This window comes from Pongo pygmaeus, chromosome X, assembly GCF_028885625.2.
Source record: "Pongo pygmaeus isolate AG05252 chromosome X, NHGRI_mPonPyg2-v2.0_pri, whole genome shotgun sequence".
Classification (NCBI taxonomy): domain Eukaryota; kingdom Metazoa; phylum Chordata; class Mammalia; order Primates; family Hominidae; genus Pongo; species Pongo pygmaeus.
Genome location: NC_072396.2, coordinates 130,021,966 through 130,046,506, shown reverse-complemented (window position 1 = coordinate 130,046,506; position 24,541 = coordinate 130,021,966).

Genomic DNA, 24,541 nt, shown 5'->3' with positions numbered 1-24,541 from the left:
TACTACAGAAATTCAAAGGATAATTAGAGGTTACTGTAAGCAACTCTATGACAGTAAATTGAAAAACCTAAAATAACTGGATACATTCCTAGACACATATACCTATTAAGATTGTGTGATGGTTAATACTGAGCATCAACTTGATTTAACTGAAGGATGAAAAGTATTGGTTCTGGGTGTGTCTGTGAAGGTGTTGCCAAAGGAAATTAACATTTGAGTCAGTGAGCTGGGAAAGGCAGACACACCCTTCATTTGGGTGGGCACTACCTAATCAGCTGCCAACGAATATAAAAGAGGCAGAAAAATGTGAAAATGAGAGACTGGCCTACCCTCTCAACCTACATCTTTCTCCTGTGCTGGATGCTTACTGCCCTCGAACATTAGACTCCAAGTTCTTCAGTTTAGGGACTTGGATTGGCTCTGCTTGCTCCTCAGCTTGCAGACAGCCTATTGTGGAACGCTGTGATCCTGTGAGTTAATACTTAATTATATATAGATATAGATGTAGATATAGATATAGATATAGAGATATAGATATATAGTTTTACCAGGGTAACTGTGCATTGGGAAAAGGGAAATGATCAGACATTGCTGGGACTACCGGACACTGGCTCTGAGCTGATGTTGATTCCAGGGGACCCAAAACATTATTGTGGTCCCCCAGTTAAACTAGGGTCTTATGGAGGCCAGGTAAATGATTCAGTTTTAGCTCAGGTCTGACTTACACTGGGCCCAGTGGGTCCCTGGACTCATCCTGTGGTCATTTCCCCAGTGCCAGATATATAGATAGATAGATAGATAGATAGATAGATAGATAGATAGATATAGATATAGATATATAGATATATATCCTATGAGTTCTGTCCCTCTAGAGAACCCTAATACAGATTGAAACATGAAGAAATCCAAAACATGAACAGAAATGAGATAGAAGCCATAATAAAAACCTCCCAGCAAAGAAAAACCCAGGATCCAATGACTTCACTGATTAGTTATAGCAAACATAAAGAAGAACTAATACTAATCCTACTCAAAATATTCTGAAAAATAGAGAAAAAGAGAGTACTTCCAAACTCATCTTATGAAGCAAGCATTACCCTGGTCTTAAAAGCACACAAAGACAAATTAAAAACAAATACAACAATGAAACTACAAGCCAATATCCATGAGGAACATTGGTGCAAAAACACTCATCAAAATAGTAGCAAACCTAATGCAATAACACATAAAAAGATCATTCATCATGATCAAGTGGGATTTATCCCAGGGATGCAAGGATGGTTTGACATATGGGAATCAATCAATGTGATATATCATATCAACAAAATAAAGAACAAAACCCATATGATCTTTTAATCTATGCTTAAAAAAAAGCATTTTAGGCCAGGCACAGTGGCTCACGCCTGTAAAGCAGCACTTTGGGAGGCTGAGTCAGGTGGATTGCTTGAAGTTAGGAGTTTGAGACCAACCTTACCAACATGGTGAAACCCCATCTCTACTAAAAAATAAAAAAAATAGCTGGATGTGGTGGTGGGTGCCTGTAATCCCAGCTTCTCAGGAGGCTGAGGCATGAGGATCACTTGAACCTGGGAGGCAGAGGTTGCAGTGAGCTAAGATCATGCCACTGCACTCCAGGCTGGGCTACAAAGTGAGATTCTGTCAAAAAAAATCCCAGCATTTTATAAAATTTAATATTCCTTCATGATAATAACCCTCAAAAAACTGGGTATAGAAGGAACCTACCTCAACTTAATAAAGCCATATAATATAGGTCCAAAGCTAGTACCATACTGAATGGGGAAAAACTGAAATCATTCCCTCTAAGATCCAGACCATGAAAAGGATGCCTACATTCACCAGTGTTAATCAACATAGCACTGGAAGTCCCAGGTACATCAATCAGACTAAAGAAAGAAATAAAGGGCATTCAGACAGTGATGGTTAATACTGAGTGTCAACTTGACTGGATTGAAGGATGTAAAGTATTGCTTGTGGTTGTGTCTGTGAGAGTGTTGTCAAAGGAGATTAAGATGTGAGTCACTGGGCTGTGGAAGGCAGACCTACCCTTAATCTGGTGGACACATTCTAATCAGCTCCCAGTGAATATAAAGCAGGCAGAAAAATATGAAGAGGGGAGACTGGCCTAGTCTCTCAGCCAATATCTTTCTCCCTTGCTGGATGCTTCCTGCCCTTGAACATCTGATTCCAAGTTCTTCAGTTTTGAGACTTGGACTGGCTCTCTTTGCTCCTCCAGCTTGCAGACAGCCTATTGTGGGAACTTGCTATTATGTAAGTTAATACTTAATAAACTAATAGCTCCTATTAGTTCTGTTTTTCTAGGGAACCCAAACTAATACAGATTTTGGTACCAGAAATGGTCCTAAAGAAACAGAATATTAAGAATGGAGTTCTTTCATTGGTTTTGGCATTTCTGGAGTTGGCTGCTTAATATGATTAGACCCCCAAATGCTAAGGACTCTACTACTAATAGTATGGAGAACACCGATAGTCTTGGTGTGAACTGTTTAGAGAGTTATGCAAAATAAATACATTTGACACACCTGGTTAACCACTCATGAGAGGCAAGGAGTTTAGTGACTCTATACATAATACCTTTGACCGTACGTGGAGAACCAAGGAACATAATGAAGACGGTTGTTTGCTCCTAAGTTCAGTGGACAAAATGATGAAAGAAAATGATCAACTCAGGGATTCTATCTCCTGGTTTCAGAAGCAGATACTGAGCCTCAGATCTGCTAAAATTGCCCTAAGTGAGAGTCTTATCTCCTGTAGAGAAAGAGCTAAAATTTTGGAAAATCAGACAAAATCTTATCATGTGAGTGATAAGTCCAAGTGGTTCTCTAGAAGTGAGGTTGAAAGTGTGACCAATAAGGAGGTTCTCTACACTTGAAAAGAATTGCTTGGGTTTCTAATTTATAAAAAGAGAAATCTGGAGAACAGGCATAAGAATGAATATTAACGGTATGAGATAATTGTGGAAGGAGCATAGAGTTGGATCAGGCTGAATTTATTGATCTGGGCCCCCTAAGTAGGCCCAGAATTAATGTTGCAGCTCAGGGAGTTAAAAAAGTTTCTAATAGTTTATCCGCTTGGTTAGCTGAAATATGGATTAAAAGATGGCCCACTGTGAGCAAGCTGGAAATGCCTGATCTCCCTCGGTTTAATGTAGAGGAAGGGATCCAAAGGCTTAGGGAGATTGGGATGGTGGAGTAGATTAGTCACTTTAGGCCTATTCATTCCAGCTGGGAGGGTCCAGAAGATATACCCTTGACCAATGCCTTACAAAATAGATTTGTGAGGGCAGCACCTGCATCTTTGAAGAGCCCTGTAATTGCTCTTCTCCGTATATCAGATCTAACAATGGGAACCACAGTCACTCAAATACAAAATTTAAATACAATGGGAATAATTGGATCCCGAAGTGGCAGAGGCCAATTGGCGGCACTCAACTGTAAAAGGCAAAGTGGGAGTAGCTACCACAATGAACATCAGAGACAAAGCAGAAATCAGAATAGTCTGACTCATGTAGAACTCTGGCATTGGCTAATTAATCATGATCTTCCTAGAAGTGAAATTCATAGGAAGCCTACTGCATTCCTACTTAATTTACAGAAGCAGAAAACTTCTAGGATGAGTGGACAAAAGACTAATTTGAATTATAAAAACAGAATCACGGCCCCTCAATCAGTTCCCAGACTTGAGCCAGTTTACAGACCCAGAACACCTTGAATGAAAAAGAGGCTGAGTCCCCTTGAGGAAGGACCCCACTACATTATCGACAGTTTATGCAGTGAATCTTTCTCCCATCCTTCCCCAAGGAAATCTGCATCCTTTTACCCTGGTAACTGTGCGTTGGGAAAAGGGAAATGATCAGACATTTATAGGACTACTGGACACTGGCTCTGAGCTGATGTTGATTCCAGGGTACCCAAAACATCATTGTGATCCTCCAGTTAAAATAGAGTCTTATGGGGGTTAGGTAATTGATTTAGTTTTAGCTCAGGTGTGACTTACAGTGTGTCCAATGTGAGTCAGGACTTATCTTGTGGTCATTTCCCCAGTGCCAGAATGCATAATTGGCATAGACATATTTAGCAGCAGGCAGAACCCCCACATTGGTTTCCTAACTGGTAATGCAAGGGGTATTATGATGAGAAAGGCAAAATGAAAGCCATTAGAGCTGCCTCTACCTAGAAAAATATTAACTCAAAAACAATATCTCATCCCTGGAGGGATGAGATAAGAACTTGATAAGAACCATAAGAACTTGTTGAGATTAGTGCCACCATCAAGAACTTGAAAGAGGCAGGGGTGGTGATTCCCACCACATCTCCATTCAGCTCTCCCACCTGGCCTGTGCAGAAGACAGATGGATCTTGGAGAATGACAGTGGATTAATGTAAGCTTAACCAAGTGGTGACTCCAATTGTAGCTGCTGTACCAGATGTGGTTTCATTGCATGAGCAAATTAGCACATCTCCTGGTAACTGGTATGCAACCATTGACTTGGCAAATGCTTTTATCTCCATTCCTATCCCTAAGGTCCACCAGAAGCAATTTGCCTTTAGATAGCAAGGCTAGCAATATACCTTTACTGCCCTACCTCAGGGGAATACCAACTCTCCGGCTTTGTGTCATAATCTTATTTGGAGAGACCTTAATCACTCTTTGCTTCTGTAAGATATCACATGGGTCCATTACATTGATGACATTATGCTGATTGGATCCAGTGAGCAAGAAGTAGCAAACACACTTGGTGAGAAATTTGTGTGCCAGAGGATGGGAAATAAATCCAACAAAAATTTAGGGACCTTCTACCTCAGTAAAATTTCTAGGGATCCAGTGGTGTGGGGCCTGTCGAGATATACCTTCTAAGGTGAAGCGTAAGTTGCTGCATTTGGCCCCTCCTACAACCAAGAAAGAGGCACAATGGCTAGTGGGTCTATTTGGATTTTGGAGGCAACACATTCCTCATTTGGGTATGTAATCTGGCCCATTTATTGATTGACCCAAAAGGCTGCCAGTTTTGAGTGAGGTCCAGAACAGGAGAGGGCTCTGCAATAGGCCCAGGCGGCTGTGCAAGCTGCTCTGCCACTGGGGCCGGATGAAACAGCAGAACCAACGGTGTTTGAGGCATCAGTGGCAGATAAGTATTCTGTCTGGAGCCTCTGGCAGGCCCCCATGAATGAATCACAGTGGAAGCCTCTGAGATTATGGAGCAAGGCCCTGCCATCTTCTGCAGAAAACTACACCTCTTTTGAGAGACAGCTCTTAGCCTGTTACTGGGCTTAGGTGGAAACTGAACAATTGGCTATGGGTTATCAAGTCACCATACAACCTGAATTGCCTATCATGAACTGGCTGCTTTCTGACCCATCTAGCCATAAAGTAGGTCGTGCACAGCAGCATTCCATCATCAAATGGAAGTGATATATACAGAATTGTGCTCAAGCAGATCCTGAAGGCAGAAGTAAGTTACATGAGAAAGTGGATCAAATGCCCATGGTCTCCACTCCTGCCACCCTGCCTCTCTCCCCCAGCATGCATTGATGGCCTAATGGAGAGTTCCCTATGATCAGTTGACAGATGAAGTGAAGACTAGGGCCTGGTTCATAGATGGCTTTGCAAGATATGCAGGCACCAACCAAATGTGGACAGCTGAAGCACTACAGCTCCTTTCTAGGATATCCCTAAAGGTCATCAGTGACGGGAAACCTTCCCAGTGGGCAGAACATCAAGCAGCGCACCTGGTTGTGCACTTTTCATGAAAGGAAAAATGGCTAGATATGCCATTGTATTATGATTATTTGGCTGTAGCCAATGGTTTGGCTGGATGGTCAGGGACTCTGAAGAAGCATGATTGGAAAATTGCTGACAAAGTAATTTGTGGAAGAGGTATGTAGATGGACTTCTCTGAGTGGTCAAAAACTGTAAAGGTATTTGTGTCCCATGTGAGTGCTCAACAATGGGTGACCTCAGCAGAGGAGGATTTTAATAATCAAATGGATAGGATGACCTGTTCTGTGGACACCACTCAGCCTCTTTCCCCAGCCTACCCCTGTCATCACCCTGTCATCTGTTCATAGGCCCATGAACAGGGTGGACATTGTGGCAGGGATGGAGGTTATGCATGGGCTCAAAAACATGGACTTCCACTCACCAAGGCTGACCTGGCTACTGTCACTGCTGAGTGCCCATTTTGCCAGCAGCAGAGACCAACACTGTCCTCAATATGGCACTATTCGTTGGAGTGATCAGCCAGCTACCTCATGGCAGGTTGATTAGATTGAATATCTTTTATCATGGAAAGGGAAAAAGTTTGTCCTCACTGGAATAGACACTTACTCTGGATATGGATTTGCCTATCCTGCATGCAATGCTTCTGCCAGGACTACCATCCATGCGCTCACAAAATGCCTTATCCATTATCATGGTATTCCACACAGCATTGCCTCTGACCAAGACACTCACTTTATGGCTAAAGGAGTGCAGCAGTTGGCTCATGCTCATGGAGTTCACTAGTCTTACAAAGTTCCCCATGATCCTGAAGTAGCTGGATTCATAGAATGATAGAATCAAATTATCTTTGTTTGCAGATCTTATATTTGGAGAAACCTAAAGACTACTAAAAATTATGAGAAATAATGAACAAACTAAATCAAGTTGTAGGGTATAAAATAAATACAAAAAATATAAGTAACATTTTTATATGCCAATAGTGAGCAATCTGAAAATTAAATTAAAAAGCGATCCCACTTACAACAGCTACAAGTAAAATTAAATAAATAGAAATTAAACAAAAATGTTAAAGATCTCTACAATGAAAACTATAAAATATTTGTGCAAGAAATTTAAGAGGACATCACAAAATTGAAACATGCTCAATGTTCATGGATTAGAAGAATCAATATCGTTAAAATGTCTATATTACCCAAAGCAATCTATAGATTCAATGCAATCCCTACAAAAACACCAGCAATGTTCTTCACAGAAACAGAAAAATAATTCTAAAATTTATATGGAATCACAAAAGACCCAGAATGTCCAACTTTACTCTGAGCAAAATAATAATAAATAAAATGAAGAATCACATTACATTACTTCAAATTAAACTATAAACCTATAGTAACCAAAATGGCATGGTACTGACCAAAAAACAACAGAAATATGAACAATAGAACACAAAAGAAAACTGAGAAACACATCCATATACCTACAGTTAACTCATTTTCAACAAAGGTGCCAAGAACATGTATTGGGGAAATAACAGCCTCTTAAATATATGGTGCTGGGAAAACTGGATACCCATATGCAGAAAAATATATGTAGACCCCTATCTTTCACCGTATACAAAAATTAATTCAAAATAGATTAAAAACTTAAATCTATGACCTGAAATTGTAAAACTACTAATGAAATATTGGGGAAAGTGTCCAATACATTGGCCTGGACAAAGATTTCTTGAGCAATACCCTACAAGCACAGACAACCAAAGTAAAAATAGACAAGAGTATGTCAAATTTAAAAACGCCTGCACAGCAAAGAAAACAAAAAAGTGAAAAGGCAACACACAGAATGGGGAAAAAATTTGCAAACTATTCATCTAACAACTGATTAATAACCAGAATATATAATGAGCCCAAACAACTTGATAGGATAAAATCTAAAATTGTGATTTAAAAATTGGCAAGAAGACACAAAAATGGCCAACAGGTAAAAGATTAGGTGCACAACATCCTTGGTCATTAGAGAAATGCAAATTAAAATTACAATGAGATATCATATCACCCCAGTTAAAATGGTTTACATCCAAAGACAGGGAATAACAAATACTGGTAAGGATATGACGAAAAGGGACCCCTCATACACTGTTTTGGGGAATGCAAATTAGTACAACCACTATAAAGAACAGTTTGGAGGTTCCTCAAAAACTAAAATTAGAGCTACAATATTATCTTGCAACCCAACTGCTAGGTATATATCTCCCAAAATGGAAATCAGTATATCAAAATATAGCTGCACTCTTGTGTTTATTGCATCACTCTACCCAATAGCCAAGAAGAGTTGGAAGCAACCTAAATGTCTATCTACAGACAGATGGATAAACAAAATGTGGTATCTATCCATGGAGTAGTATTCAATCATAAAATAGAATGAGATCCTGTCATTTGCAACAACATGGATGGAACTGGAAGACATTATGTTGAGTAAAATAAGCCAGGCACAGAAAACCAAACTTTGCATGTTCTCACTCATTTGTGAGAGTGAAAATTAAAAAACTTGAACTCACAGAGATAGAGTAGAATGATGGTTACCAGAGGTTGGGAAGGATAGTCGTATGGGGGGAAGAAGGATGGTTAACAGGTACAAAATAATAGTTAGAAACAATGAATATATCTAGCATTTGACAGCATAGCAGGGTGATTACAGTCAACAATAATTTATTGTATATTTTAAAATATCTAAAATTGTGTAATTGGATTATTTGCAACATAAAGAAAGGAAAAATGCTTGAGGTGATGGATACCCCATTTTCCCTGATGTAATTATTATGCATTGAATGACTATATCAATAAATCTCATGTAACCAATTAATATGCACACTTGCTATGTACTCACAAACTTAAAAAAAAAGGCTCCTTTATCACGACAGGCACATTTTAAATGTTCAAATGCCAACTATGTCTAGTGCTTACTAGACTGTATTGGACAACACAAATTTAGTATATTTTCATTATCACAAGATTTTTATTTGACCACACAATTCTAAACCATACCATCATATTTGTTGGAATACTTCAGTCACTTCACCCTTACTGTATTAATTATTTCTACATGTCCCCCAAAGGGCACCTAGATGTCACAGTCTGCCCTTTAAAAGAGTGCCTACAATATACTTCCTTGTCTGCTCCAATTCCCCCCAAGTCAATGTTTTCAGACCTTGAGGCTTTTCTGAAAGGACACACTATGGCCAATCCAGTGTCCATGTCAGAGTGTTGTCTCCCAGTGCTCCCAAAGTACCATTCTCTCTATAAAAATAAACAACTATTAAAGCACTTTGTTATTTATCTGCACACAGAAAATTATTTTCCCCACTTCTATTATCTCTTCAAAAAGCAAGCCATTTAATTCTACATAATTTTAAGCATATTCTACAACTTACATAACCAAATTCAAATATTCACCATCTACTTTACAGTCTCCTTAAAGACGTTTGAAACTGCACCTGCTTTATATATGTATAACTAAAAGGCTCCCTTGGATGCTTCCTAAACAGAATAAACTATTTTCATTGAAGTTCATTTGAAGTTACTTACACCAATAGATAAAACAGACCTATGGTAACTTTAAAGTGCCTCCTTCTTTTTTTCATATTTCAAAACTCTCAGATGAATTTATTGACAGTATATACTATAACCAAGAAAATACTGATCAATACAATTTTATATTGACATAAAATCTGGCATACACTGATCTCAATAGTCCCTGGAAATTTTAGACAATAGACTATTTGATTGATAGGTAGAATGATAAATAGATAATATAATTGCATCAACTATTTCTTTACAAGATATTGATTGGATAGCAATTCAAGTACTTATTTGGATTTACTATATTTGTGTAATCTGCATTATATAACCCCTGACTGTGATCTCTTTCTGTAAATTAGGGGTAAGGTAAGCAAGACAATGATACTTGATTTAAAGAAACATGATATAGTGGGTTTGTATGCTTAAAATGTTAGAAAATTTGGTGCTAAACATGAAATGAATTAAAGAAAGAAATAAAAATCAAAGGTTGGAGGCAAAAAATCATTTAAAATTAGATTTCTTTAGGATAATCCTTAATCTCTGAAAATGCACTTTAAAATTGCATAGAAATGTGAAGTGCTAATAGAGGCACTGAAAAATTAATTTAAGGACTGCCAACTTACTTAATAAAACATCAGAGAATATCGTTGAAATTTGCAATGTCATTTTCCCTCACACACATTTGCATATCTGTGACTATAAATACATCCCTTTAAGACTGTTCAAGTCTGCCTATTCAGATGTGATTTAGGGCACTGTATAAAGAGAGGTCAGCATTTATTTCAAGTTCCAGGATACCCCTGTCACATTGTTTTGCTTTTATAAATATAAGGACTTTTATCATTAACAATACATATGTGGCCATTATCAAATATTTAAAAAAGATATCACAATTAGATTCCATGTCACACACACAAGATTCACTATAATTAAAACAAAAAGATGATAAGCATTGGTAAAACTGTAGAGAAATCAGAACCTTCATATACTGCTGGCAGGAATGTAAAATGGCACAGCCACTGTGGAAAACAGTCTGGCAGTTTCTCAAAAAGTTATACATAGAGTTACCATATGACCTGGTGTATTAGTCCGGTTTCATGCTGCTGATAAAGACATTCCTGAGACTGAGAAATTTACAGAAGAAAAAGGTTTAATTGGACTTACAGTTCCACGTGGCTGGGGAAGCCTCACAATCATGGTAGAAGGGAAGGAGGAGCAAATCACGTCTAACATAAATGGCAGCAGGCAAAGAGAGAGTGCTTGTGCAGGGAAACTCCCCCTTATAAACCCACCAGATCTCATGAGACTTATTCACTATTATGAGAACAGCATGGGGAAGACCTGCCTCCATGATTCAATTACCTCCTACCAGGTCCCTCCCACAACACGTGGGAATTCAAGATTGGATTTGGCTGGGGACACAGCCAAACCAAATTATTCTGCCATTGGGCCCTCCCAAATCTCATGTCCTCTCATTTCAAAAGCAATCATGCCTTCCTAAGAGTCCCCCAAAGACTCCCCCAAAGTCTTAACTTATTTCAGGGTTAACTGTAAAGCCCATAGTCTGAAGTCTCATCTGAGAAAAGGTAAGTCCTTCCATCTATGAGCCTGTAAAATCAAAAGCAAGTTAGTTACTTCCTAGATACAACGGGGGTACAGGCATTGGGTAAATACAGCAATTTCAAATGGGGGAAATTGGCCAGAACAAAGGGGCTACAGGCTCCATACAAGTCCAAAATCCAGCAAGGCAGTCAAACCTCAAAGCTCCAAAATGATTTCCTTTGACTCCATGTCTCACATCCAGGTCACGCTGATGGAAGAGGTAGGTTCCCATGGTCTTGGGAAGCTCTGCCCTTGTGGCTTTGCAGGGTATAGCCCGCCTCCTGGCTGCTTTCACAGGCTACCATTGATTGTCTGTGGCTTTTTCAGGTGCATAGTGTAAGCTGTTGGTGGATCTACCATTCTGGGGTCTGGAGGATGATGGCCCTCTTCTCACAGCTCCACTGGGCAGTGCCACTGTAGGGACTCTGTGTGGGGGCTCCAACCCCACATTTCCTTTCTGCACTGCCCGAGCAGAGGTTCTACATGAGACCCCTCCCCTGCAGTAAACTTCTGCCTGGACATAATTATGTTTTAAATTGTGAGGACATGAGATTTGGCAGGGGCAGGGATGGAATGATACGGTTTGGTGGTGTCTCTACTCAAATATCATCTTGAATTGTAATTCTCATAATCCCAACCTGTCAGGGGAGGGACAAGGTAAAGATAATTCAATCATGGGGGCAGGTTTTTCCTGTGCTGTACTCATGATAGTGAATAAGTCTCCCGAGATCTGATGGTTTTATAAAGTGCAGTTCTCCTGCACAAGCTCTCTTGCCTGCCACCATATAAGACATGCCTTTGCTCCTCCTCTGCCTTTCACCATGATTGTGAGGCTTCCCCAGCCATGTGAAACTGTGAGTCTGTTAAACCTCCTTTTCTTTATAAATTACCCAGTCTTGTGTATGTCTTTATGAGCAGCATGAGAACAGACTAATACAGGAAGAAAAAAAGAAAGAGAAAACCACAAAACAACCAAAACATAAATAACAAAATGGCAGATGTAAGTTCTCTTATCAATGATAACATTTAATGTAAATTAACTAAACTCTCTAATAAAAAGACAAAAAGTGACTGAATAGATTAAAAAAAAACAGACTCCTTGATCTGTTGCCTACAAATATATACACTTCACCTATAAAAATGCACATACACTGAAAAAAAGGGATGGAAAAAAAATTCCATACCAATGGAAAATATAAAGATTTGTCCAATGCTGAAAGTGGAGTATTGAAATCTCTAGCTATTATTGTATCATAGTCTCTCTCTCTCTTTAGCTGAAATAATATTTGCTTTATGTATCTGGGTGTTCCAATGTTGAGTACATATATAATTGTTATATCCCCCTGCTCAATTGACCCCTTTATCATTATATAGTGACCCTCTTTTTCTCTTCTTGCATATTTTGTCTTGAAATTTACTGTCTGATATAAGTATAGCTATTCCTGCTCTTTTTCAGTGTATGTGCATGGATTTGTGAAATCAGTGCCACAATCAGACACAGAACCATTCCATCATCTCCCCAAACTCTTTCATGATATCCCTTTATAGTTACACATTCTCTCACCCCTAATCACTAGCAAACACTGTTCTATTCCCAGCACTATAACTCTGTCTTTTAGAGAAGGTCATATAAATGGAATCATGTATAACCTTTTCAGACTGGCCTCTTCCAATCACTTTAATGCTTTTGAGATCCATCCAAGTTGTTGCATATGTCTATAGTTTATTCTTTCATATTGCTCGGTGGCCTTTCATTGTATGGATGTACCACAATTTTTTTACACATTGGTAAACATTTTCATTTTTTCCAGATTTTGGCAATTATGAGTACAGCTCCTATAAGCATTTTCGTACAGATTTTTATATCAACATCAATTTTCATTTCTCAAGGGTAAATACTAAGGAATCTAATTATTGGCCTGCATAATAAATGTACTTTTAAATACATAAGAAACTGCCTGTTTTTACATTGACTGTGCCATTTTGTATTCTCATGTATGAGTGTTTCCAAAGCTCAATATCCTCTGCAGCATTTGGTACTGTCAGTTTTTATAAGCCATACTAATAGATGTGTCCTGGTATATCTTAACAATTTTAATTTGCATTTGCATAATGGCTAATCATATTGAACATCTATACATGTGCTTGATTACTTGTCATTCTTATATCATGTTTACATGTCTCTTCACTTTTTTTGCTCACTTTAATGGTGTTCTTTATTTTATTACTGTTGTGTTTTGTGGATTTGATATCCTGAATGCAAATTCTTTCCCATGTAAGTGCTTTGCAAATATTTTTTTTCTCAATCTATAACACCTCTTAGTTCTAGAAGATTTTTTGTAGATTCCTTAGAATTTTTCTACATAGACCAACATATCATTTGGCAGCAGAAGCAATTTTATTTTTTTCTTTCCAATTTATATATCTCCTATTTATTTATTTTTCTTGCTGTATTGCCCCTCCAATAAAGTGTTGACTAAGGCTGGTGAGAATGGCCACGCTTACCTTCTTCTCAAAAGTGGGGAAAAGCATTCACTCTTTCAGTAAGCATTATGTTCAGTAAGATTTGTGTAAATGGTTTAGATGTTGCAGATAATTAATATCCATAAATGTGTTAAATTTAGTCAATATTTCATGCAATAATGGTGGTTAATGCATTGTTTTTCATCTTTAGTCTGTTAATATGATTTGTTGCATTGATTGAATTTCTAATATTGAAAAAGTCCAGCATACTAGGGAAAACCACACTTGGACATGGTACATTGTTTTCATATCTATTGTTGAACTTGGTTTCCTATTATAATTTTTTTTGTCTTTATACATAATAAATATTTGTTTGTAGTATGTCTCCCCCCTTATACTGTCCACTAAAACCAGCTGGGCCTGGGAATTTTTTTACCAGAATGTTTGTAATTATAAATTTACTTGCTTTAATGGTTATAGGACTATTCAGATCACTTATTTCATATTGGTCAAGTTTTGATATTTTATTGTTTTTGAGGTATTAGGGTGTTTTCTCCAAGATAACTAAATCATATTCATATAATTATTCATAGTATTTCATTATTACCTTTTTAATATTTATAGTGTCTATAGTGATGATCCCTGTAATTTCTGATATTGATAATCCATGATCTCTCTTTTTTATTCATTGTCACTATTGTCAGAGATTTTTCAAATTTATTGATCTTTTCAAAGCACCAGCTATTAGTTTCAATTTCTCTATCGTTTTTCTCCTTTCAATTTTGTTGTTTTCTGCTCTTATCTTCATAACTCCCTTCCTTCTGCTTGCTTTGTAATTATTTTGCTCTTATTTTTATAGTTTCTTGAGATAGGAGTTTAAATTTATTATTTGAGACCAGTCTTCTTTTCTAATAAGAAATAATTAATGTTATTAATTTCCCTGGAAGCACTGTTTTAGCAGCATCCTGCAAATTTTTATACACTGCATTTTCAATTTTGTTCAGGTGAAAAAGATTTTTAAATTTTTCTTTGACTTTTCCTTTGACCTAGGCAGTATTTAGAAGTGTTTTTAAATTTCCAAGTGTTCAAAGGTATTTCTGGTTGTTTTTTTGTTTTTGTTTTTTTTTTTTTGCTATTCATTTCTATTTTAGTTCCATTATTACCAAAGAAAATACTATGTATCATTTTGATTAATTTATACTTGTGATTTGTTTAATGGCCAAGAATATGATCTGTCTTGCTGAATGTTCCACATGCACTTGAAAAAACTGAGCATTCTGCTGTATTGTGCAGAATGTTCAAGAGATATCAATTTCATTCCATTTGAAGATGCTGTTATTCATTCTTCTATATAATTGCTGATTTTCTACCAGTCCATCTATTATTTTGAGGAGACTATTGATATCTTTAACTATAATTGTGATTCTTCATTACAGTTTTCAGTTCTGTAAGTTTTTGCTTCATTTATTTTGAATGTGTGTTGTTGGATATACATATTTAAAATTGTTGTGCCTTTGCGAATTCACCATATTCTTATTAGATAATGTTATCATTTGCCCCAGAAAATTTTATTTCTGCCAAATTCTACTTTGTCTAATACTAACATAGCCATTCTTGATTTCTATTGTTTGGAGTTTACTTAGTTTATCTCTTCCATCCATTTACTTTCTATCTATCTATATCATTATATTTGAAGTGAGCTTCTTGTAGATGGTATAAAATTAGGCTGTGCTTTTTAAAAAAAAAAATTTCTTAACAACCTCTACACTTTAACTGATGCATTTGTTTTAAAACAATTTTCTTAGTTATATATTTGTATACCACACAATTATGCCATTTAAGATATAAAAGTTAATGGTTTTTTGTATATTTAATAAATTGTGCAGCAACACCCAAAATCAATTTTAGATCACTTTCATAAACACAAAAAGGAATTCTGTACCTTTAGTAGTTACTTCCTCAACTCTTCTCAATTCCCCCAGTGTTGGGCAGCCATTAATCTACTTTCTGTCACTATAGATTTGACTATTTTGTGCAATTTACATAAGTGGTATCATACAGTGTATAAGCTTTTGCGACTGGATTCTATTAGCGTAATGTTTTCAAAGTTCATTATGTTTTAGCATATATCAGTACTTTATTCCTTTGTATTGCTGAATAGTATTCCATTGTATGGATATACCACATATTGTTTATTCATTCATTAGGTGATGGACATTTGGGTTGTTCCCACTTTTAGACTAATATGCATAATGTTGATATGGATATTTATGTACAAGTTGTTGACTGAATGCCTGGTTTCAGTTGTCTTCAGCACATACCCAAGTATGGAATTCCTTGGTTATTTGGAAACCATGTTTAACTTTTTGAGAAATGTAATGTTATTATTGATACGCTATCATGTTATAGTTTTTTTTCTATTTGGTTCTCCTGTTCTTCCTTCCTCTTTTATCCCTGTCCTGCTGTCTTTTTGGTTATTTGAATAGTTTCAGCATTTTTAAAAATTTATCAATTATAATTTTGACTATATAGCTTTTTAGTCATTGTTCTAGAAAGTAAAATGTGCATACTTAGCTTTCCACTCTTTAGAATTAATATTTTACCACTTTAATCAGAATACAGAAATCTTATCAAATAGGTTGTTATTTTACTCTTCCTCAATTATATTTCACTTATTTTTTCTACATGTATCAAAAACACCATCAGAAATATTATATATTTTCTTGCAAATGTCAAATGTATTTTTTGAAACTCAAGAAGATAAAAAGTACTCTATTACATTTACCTTCCTATTTACAATTTATATTGCTCTTCCTTCATTCCTGATTTTCCGAAGTTTTATTTGGTATCATGTACTTTTGGCCTGAAGATATTTCATTAGCAAATCTTCTAGAGAGAGGCTTCTGATAATGAATTTTCTTATTTTTTCTTCATCTTAGTAGTTCTTTATTTCACCTTCATTCCTGAAAGATGGAATTCTATCTGAAAGTTTTTTTCTTCTAGCAGTTTGAAAAATTTTATGCCCCTTTTCTTTGGTGTCCACGTTTCTGACAAGAAATCCACAGTTATTAAAATTATCATTCATTTCATTAGTTTGCTGGGGCTGCCATAAGAAAATATTTCAGATTTGGTGGATTAAACAATAGAAATTTATTTTTTCACAGTTGTATAGGCTAGAGGTCTGAGATCAAGGTGTTGGCAGAGTTAAATTCTTCTGAGGTCTCTTTGGCTTACGGGTCATTGATTTACTTTGGATGTCTGCTCTAAATCTCAAGTTTAGATGTAATCCCCAGTGTTGGAACTGGAACATGGTGGAGGTGTCTAGGTCAGTCATGGGGATGGATCCCTCATGGCTTGGTGCTGTCCTTACAATACTAAGTGAGTTCTCATGAGATCTGGTTATTTAAAAGCGTGTGGCACCTGCTGTTTCCACTCTTTCTCTTATGTGATATGCCTGTTCCTCTTTCATCTTCTACCATAATTGTAAGCTTCCTGAGGCCTCCCCAGAAGCTAAGCAGATGCTAGCACAATACTTTCTGTAAAGCCTGCAGAACATTAAGCAAATTAAATTTCTTTTTAAATAAATTACCCAATCTTAGGTATTTCTTTATAGAAATGTAAAAACAACCTAATATAGTCATCCTCTTCCTGTATTTTCACATGGTCTTTTCTCTGTATGTGTCTGTGTCCATATCTCTTTTTCTCATAAGGACACCACTTATGTTGGAAGAAAGCCCATTGTAATTATCACATTTTAACTTAATTACCTCTTTAAAGACCCTGTCTCCAAATACATTCACATTCTGAGGAACTAGTGGTTAGTGTTTTAACATGTAGGTTTTTGGGAAACACAATTTAGGTCAGTTTTATCTGGCTTCTTTCAAGATATTTTTTGCTTAGTTTTCAGCAATCTAATTATAATATGTCTGGGATAAGCCTCTTTTAACTTGACACAGCTTGGAGTTTGTCAAGATTCTTCCATTTATTTGGATATGTCCCATGTGTGAGCTACTTAGTGGTCAGTCTGTGACATGGGTTGTGTTCTATTTGTTACTTAAAGTCTCAAAGTCTTTGATATTCTGAATGGGATCTAGTTAATGTGCAGCTCAGGGATGACCCCGGGATTTGATGAACATCTTTATGGGGTCACTTTTCCATGTTTCTCCCTCTCTGTAATATTCTTGGCATGTAATGCGTTCCTGAGGCTTCCCATTTGGGCCCTGCATCCAAAAACTTGGGGCTTTATTTACCCTACTAGGCCACACACTTTACAATGCTGCCCATTTCTAGGGCCAAACAGTAGAGGGCAATAAGTGAGAAACAGGACATTTTAATAGAACGGCTTTCCCTCTCAGTTTTGAACCCCGTGGGTTTCCACTGGGTCTCTCTTGCAACCTCTATGAGATTGCCTGGGGTTGGATCAAACCAATGAATAGAAGTAACACAAACATCAGCTTATGGCCCTCTCTCTGACTATTACTTGTTCTCTTTATTACTTCTCGAGCCAAAAATATAGGTATTTTCATGGAGTTTTCTGGGTTTTCTTTTGTTTAGGTTAGGAATGATGTGTACTATGTTGCTTTATTTGATCATTTTAGTTGTTATCTGAGGGAAGGTTATAGTTTATGGTTAGCAGTTCATTGACCATCTTCCCAGAAGTTCCACATTATTTATAAATGTGTAGAAAAAATTACAATTTCTTTTGGCAATGGTAAAAATACAATGTGAGTTTTCATGGCACCAGGTTTTAATGGTGTATAGCTCTTCAGGAAAGTGTGTGAAAAAAATAGTTGCTTAAATTATCATCAAACATGGAAAGATATTCAATTCAAGTTGAAGTGGTAAAGACACAGTGTTGCAGAAGAGGGATAGCTGTGCTGCCAGATTTCAGAATCCATCTGATCAGATTTATAAAATTTGGGCACAAATTATATTGGAAAATACCTGGAAGTTCTTGGATACCATTGTCTTTCTATTCCTAAATTCTACATTTTAAATAATCTCTCAATAACATGTGACACATCTTCAAATAATTTGTTGAGAATACACTGGTGAGAATTTAAACATTCACTTGCTTGCAGATTGGTTGGTCATCTTCACATATTGAAAACTACATGGCTTAAATATTTCGGCCACAAACTCTGTAGATCTTCTTCCACAGCTGCAAGGACCATGAACTCTGAAACCAGATGAACTTTGCATTTCTAAACCAGTGACCAGAAAATAGGTGGCAAGGGCAGGACACTGGTGGGGTGAGCCTGGCTGGTTCTGTGCCCACCAAGGCTTTGACTGCAATGGCAGTTGGCAGTGGGAGGAAGGGTGGGCTGTACTCCTGTTGCAGCAGTGGCACAGCAAGGTTCACTGACACATGCACACTGTAGGGACAAAGAAAGCATAAACCACCTATGCACACACATGTCATCAAAGTGATGTGAAGGGTTGCCATGGGCCCAGGGGAAGCTGCAGTGTGGGAAGGGAGCAAGTGGGCTTCTGCATGGCTGTGGGGGCTGCTCCACTGGAGCCCTTCTCTGGTCAGGCACAGCCCACCAGTGCAGAAGCTATGACACATGCTCCCAAGGCACTCGAGGCTGCCCTGCAAGAAGGCATGGCCAGGCTGGGGCCCCAGAGAGGACAGCAGACCAAAGGGTGCTCAGGTCAAACCTGCCCTGTCTGATGGGCAAGACCACCCAGCAGAGTTCAGGTCTGACATTTCGCCTAGGGCTAAAGGCTCCTATGGGAGCAAGTTGAACCTTGGGGGATGGTTGTTCCTGGCCATGCTTCACTACAAATGCTCCTACGCCAATCACTCTGGGCTCCACATTAGTTGGCTTACTGCCCCACTACTTCTCTAAGCAGATTTCCCTGCCTACTGGAATGTCTGTCGTGGTCAAGCGGTTGCCTCCTGTGGAGATTCCAGAGGCCCATATGAGAGTGAGTTGCTCCTCGCCAGTTCAACTCACCCATTCCCCCAGAGACACTGGAGACCAAGAATGAGTGCTGGTGCATGGTAGCCACATGCAGGGTTCCCAGCTTCCTCCCACTTCAGCTCAGCTTCTGCGTCTTCCCTCTGTCCCCTCTCAGTGTCTTCCCTCTGAATATCTATCAGGAGTGTGCCAGTCATCTGGGTCCTTCAGTGGCAGCTGTTACACCTAGCTGTGTCTAGTCATCCATCTTGCCTTCCTAATTGCATTATTTTTGTATTCACCAACTTTCTTATTTTTGACATATATAACCAATGTTACATACATTTATTATATTTTTGTTGTTGTTGTTTTTTATTATACTCTAAGTTTTAGGGTACATGTGCACAATGCGCAGGTTAGTTACATACGTATACATGTGCCATGCTGGTGTGCTGCACCCATTAACTCCTCCTTAGCATTAGGTATATCTCCTAATGCTATCCCTCCCCACTCCCCCCACCCCACAATAGTCCCCAGAGGGTGATGTTCCCCTTCCTGTATCCATGTGTTCTCATTGTTCAATTCCCATCTATGAGTGAGAACATGCGGTGTTTGGTTTTTTGTCCTTGCAATAGTTTACTGAGAATGATGGTTTCCAATTTCATCCATGTCCCTACAAAGGACATGAACTCATCATTTTTTATGGCTGCATAGTATTCCATGGTGTATATGTGCCACATTTTCTTAATCCAGTCTATCATTGTTGGACATGTGGGTTGGTTCCAAGTCTTGGCTATTGTGAATAGTGCCACAATAAACATATGTGTGCATGTGTCTTTATAGCAGCATGATTTATAGTCCTTTGGGTATATACCTAGTAATGGGATGGCTGGGTCAAACGGTATTTCTAGTTCTAGATCCCTGAGGAATCGCCACACTGACTTCCACAATGGTTGAACTAGTTTACAGTCCCACCAACAGTGTAAAAGTGTTCCTATTTCTCCACATCCTCTCCAGCACCTGTTGTTTCCTGACTTTTTAATGATTGCCATTCTAACTGGTGTGAGGTGGTATCTCATTTTGGTTTTGATTTGCACTTCGCTGATGGCCAGTGATGATGAGCATTTTTTCATGTGTCCTTTGGCTGCATAAATGTCTTCTTTTGAGAAGTGTCTGTTCATGTCCTTTGCCCACGTTTTGATGGGGTTGTTTGTTTTTTTCTTGTAAATTTGTTGGAGTTCATTGTAGATTCTGGATATTAGCCCTTTGTCAGATGAGTAGGTTGCGAAAATTTTCTCCCATTTTGTAGGTTGCCTGTTCACTCTGATGGTAGTTTCTTTTGCTGTGCAGAAGCTCTTTAGTTTAATTAGATCGCATTTGTCAATTTTGGCTTTTATTGCCATTGCTTTTGGTGTTTTAGACATGAAGTCCTTGCCCATGCCTATGTCCTGAATGGTAATGCCTAGGTTTTCTTCTAGGATTTTTATGGTTTTAGGTCTAACATTTAAGTCTTTAATCCATCTTGAATTAATTTTTGTATAAGGTGTAAGGAAGGGATCCAGTTTCAGCTTTCTACATATGGCTAGCCTGTTTTCCCAGCACCATTTATTAAATAGGGAATCCTTTCCCCATTGCTTGTTTTTCTCAGGTTTGTCAAAGATCAGATAGTTGTAGATATGCGGCGTTACTTCTGAGGGCTCTGTTCTGTTCCATTGATCTATGTCTCTGTTTTGGTACCAGTACCATGCTGTTTTGGTTACTGTAGCCTTGTAGTATAGTTTGAAGTCAGGTAGCGTGATGCCTCCAGCTTTGTTCTTTTGGCTTAGGATTGACTTGGCGATGCTATTCCAATCAATAGAAAAAGAGGGAATCCTCCCTAACTCATTTTATGAGGCCAGCATCATCCTGATACCAAAGCCGGGCAGAGACACAACCAAAAAAGAGAATTTTAGACCAATATCCTTGATGAACATTAATCCAAAAATCCTCAATAAAATACTGGCTAACAGAATCCAGCAGCACATCAAAAAGCTTATCCACTATGATCAAGTGGGCTTCATCCCTGAGATGCAAGGCTGGTTCAATATACGCAAATCAATAAATGTAATCCAGCATATAAACAGAACCAAAGACAAAAACCACAGGATTATCTCAATAGATGCAGAAAAGGCCTTTGACAAAATTCAACAACCCTTCATGCTAAAAACTCTCAATAAATTAGGTATTGATGAGACGTATCTCAAAATAATAAGAGCTATCTATGACAAACCCACAGCCAATATCATACTGAATGGGCAAAAACTGGAAGCATCCCCTTTGAAAACTGGCACAAGACAGGGATGCCCTCTCTCACCACTCCTATTCAACATAGTGTTGGAAGTTCTGGCCAGGGCAATTAGGCAGGAGAAGGAAATATAGGGTATTCAATTAGGAGAAGAGGAAGTCAAATTGTCCCTGTTTGCAGACGACATGATTGTATATCTAGAAAACCCCATTGTCTCAGCCCAAAATCTCCTTAAGCTGATAAGCAACTTCAGCAAAGTCTCAGGATACAAAATCAATATACAAAAATCACAAGCATTCTTATACACCAATAACAGACAGAGAGCCAAATCATGAGTGAACTCCCATTCACAATCGCTTCAAAGAGAATAAAATACTTAGGAATCCAACTTACAAGGGACGTGAAGGACCTCTTCAAGGAGAACTACAAACCACTGCTCAATGAAATAAAAGAGGATACAAACAAATGGAAGAACATTCCATGCTCATGGGTAGGAAGAATCAATATCATGAAAATGGCCATACTACCCAAGGTAATTTATAGATTCAATGCCATCCCCATCAAGCTACCAATGACTTTCTTCACAGAATTGGAAAAAATTACTTTAAAGTTCATATGGAACCAAAAAACATACCTTTATTTTTTAAAGTTGTTTAGACTTAAGCCATATTTTCAAGGGATTTACTTAAAAAGCAATTGGCTACTTAAATTCAAAAATAGTTTTTCTGTTCTCTTTAAAATTTTTATTTTTATTTAAATAGTTTTGGAGTACAAGTGGTGTTTGGTTACAAGAATAATTTATTTAGTGGTGATTTCTGAGATTTTGGTGCGCACATCATCTGAGCAGTGTACACTGTGCCCAATGTGTAGTCTTTTATCCCTCACCCCTTTCCACCCTTTCCCAGAATCCCCAAAGTTCATTATATCATTCTTATTCCTTTGCATCCTCATAGCTTAGGTCCCAGTTGTAAGTAAGAACATAAAATATTTGGTTCTCCATTCCAGAGTTATTTCACTTAGAATAATGGCCTTCAGCTCCCTCCAATTTGCTGCAAAAGACAGTATTTTATCAGTTTTTATGGCTGAGTAGCATTCCATGGTGTATATATAACACTTTTTTATCCATTTGTGATTAATGGGCACTTATGTTGGTTGCATATCTTTGCAATTATGAATTGTGCTACTATAAACATGTGTGTGCATGTGTCCTTTTCATATAATGACTTATTTCCCTTTGGTAGATACCCAGCAATGGGATAGCTGGATCGAATGATAGCTCTATTTTTAGTTCTTTAAGGAATCTCCTTACTGTTCTTCATAGTGGTTGTACTACTTTACATTCCAACCAGCAATGTAAAAGTGTTCCCTTTTCACCACATGCATGCTAACATCTGTTCTTTGACTTTTTAATTATGGCCATTCTTGCAGGAGTGGGGTGATATCTCATTGTGGTTTGGATTCGCATTTCCCCAATAATTAGTGATGTTGAGTATTTTTTCATATGTTCATTGGCTGTTTATCTATCTTTTGAGAATTGTCTATTCATGTACTTTACCCACTTTTTGATTGAATTATTTGTTTTTTTCTTTCTAATTTGTTTGAGATCCCTGTAGATTGCGGATATTATTCCTTTGTCTTCCCTCTTGGGAAGTTTGTGGATATTTTATTGCATCGTTGTGGATTTATTGCATAGTTTATGGATATTTTATCCCATTCTATGTGTTGTCTGTTTACTTGGCTGATTATTTCTTTTGCTGTTCGGAAGCTTTTTAGTTTAATGAGGTCACATTTATTTATTTTTGTTTTTGTTGCATTTGCTTTTGGAGTCATAGTCATTAATTCTTTGCCTAAGCCAATGTCTAGAAGAGTTTTTCCAATGTTATCTTCTAGAATTTTTATGGTTTCAGGTCTAGATTTAAGTCTTTCATCCATCTTGAGTTGATTTTTTTTATAGGGTGAGAGATAAGAGTCCAGTTTTATTCTTCTACATGTGGCTTTCTAGATTTCCCAACACCATTTATTAAATAGGGTGTCCTTTCCCTAATTTATATTTTTATATGCATTGTCGAAGATCAGTTGGCTGTAAGTATTTGGCTTTATTTTTAGGTTCTCTATTCTATTTCATTGGTCTACATGCCTATTTTTATGCCAGTATGATGCTGTTTTGGTAACTATAGCCTTATAGTATATGAGTTGAATACCTCAGCTTTAGTTTTCTGTTTGCTTTTGCTGGTTTTGACTCTGCATAGTGAGAGCTTTAGATGTAATAAAATAAGTAATGGCAAGAATAAGTGAGCTCAAGTTTACATTTTATTTCTAGCTCTGTGATCTTGAAAAAAGAATTTAACTTTGCTGTTTTATCAAGTAAAAGTAATTAGATTGGATGAGATAATCAATGACTAACAAAATTCCTATAAGTGGAATACTTTGACCTCTTCAGCTGTGTTGTGGACATTGTACTGTGCTCCTACGTCCACCCCCAACCCCACATCTCTGCCACAAGTACTGCCGGCTGACATTCTCATTCAAAAATTTTTCTTACCTGAAAAGAGTCTCTTCACATGAGGCCATATCCCTGCATCCAATTACTTCTAGATATAGAGATATAAATACTCAGCCCCCACATCAAAGCCCAGAACACTTCTGAAGAGCCATCCCACTTTCAGAGCCCATGGTGAGATCAGCTGAGGCTCTGGTTCTCAGCAACTTTTGCTGCTCAATTTCTTCCTCTGCCCAATCCTGTTTCCTTCCTTTCTCTCAACAGATTTAATCCTGAGAAATCCTCTTAATAGAATTACAGCACAATAGTCTTTGACTCAGAGACTGCTTTCCAAAGAGCCCAGTGTTCAATCAGCTGGAAGTACTATTGTTATGGGATCCTTGGTGTGTTGCTTATTCAGCTGGAAACTTCTGTGGACAGTGACGCCTTTGTCTGAGTTTTGTTTGGGCCTGCTGGG